Source organism: Marmota monax, unplaced genomic scaffold (genome assembly GCF_021218885.2).
Source record: "Marmota monax isolate L192 unplaced genomic scaffold, Marmota_monax_Labrador192_F-V1.1 WCK01_AAM20220418_F8-fsc00257, whole genome shotgun sequence".
Taxonomy (NCBI): Eukaryota; Metazoa; Chordata; class Mammalia; order Rodentia; family Sciuridae; genus Marmota; species Marmota monax.
Window position 1 is genome coordinate 1,414,794 of NW_026692693.1, and position 1,173 is coordinate 1,415,966.

Sequence of the window (1,173 nt, forward strand, 5' to 3'; positions counted from 1 at the left end):
TCTATAGTGCTCGTAAGTACTAACAAATACCCTGATCCATTCACATTTAAATATACCCCTTCAGTAGAGCAATCTTCCAAATTGGCCAAGACATAATAACCTTCATAACATTATAGCACCCAACCTAAACATAAAGTCCTAAAACCAAACAACAGATTGCTATATGCCTAAAATATCTGTAAGCCTTTCATGAAATGAATTAATCTGCTTTAAATTACAGTAAAGTCCAACATCTTTAGACATAGTCTCCCAGCACAAAAGAGAGACCACAGACATATACAAAACCAAAACAAATTTATAGGAGAAAACAGAAACACAGCAGTCAAACAGAGTTGGAAAGTTCCATGAACACCATGAAAAAAACAAGGGAAAAAAGGGTTACAAACAATGCAGGACAACTTAAACTTACAGGAGAACCTAGAGGCATCAGAAAAATGGACATAAAAAACTCAAGGCATACCTGACTCAGATGGAATGGAATCTTAAAGAAGTCATTAGACAGCAAGTCCAAACAATGAAAGAATACTTTGAAAATGAATTACATAAAAAGACTCAAGAAGCAAAAAATCAACTCTTCCAGTAGATAGAGATTTAAAAAAAAAATCAAACAGTAATCCTAGAAATGCAGGATACCATAAACCAAATCCAAAACTGAAATAAGAATATTAAAAGTAGACCATATCAAGTAGAAGTCAGAACATCAGTTATTGAAGACAAAGTATATCAGATCAAAAAGAGTATAGTTAATGCAGAAAGTCTGGTAAGAATCCATGAGCAAAACATCCAAGAGATATGGGATGTCATGAAAAAAACAAACTTAAGAGTCGTTGGGATAGAGGAAGGTATAGAGTTCCAAACGAAAGGAATTAACAATCTTTTGAATGAAAAAAATTTAGAAAAATTTCCAGACATGAAAGATGGAATGGATAGTCAAATCTGGAATGTGTACTGGACTCCAAACATACAAAATCATAATAGACCAACTACAAGACACATTATTATGAAGATATCCAACATACAGAACAAGGAGAGAATATTAAAAGCTACAACAGAAAAGAGGCAGAATACATTCAGGCTGATTTTTCATCACAGACATTGAAAGCGAGAAGATCCTGAAACAATGTATTTCAAATACTGAAAAATAATGGATTCCAACCAAGAATATTGTATCTG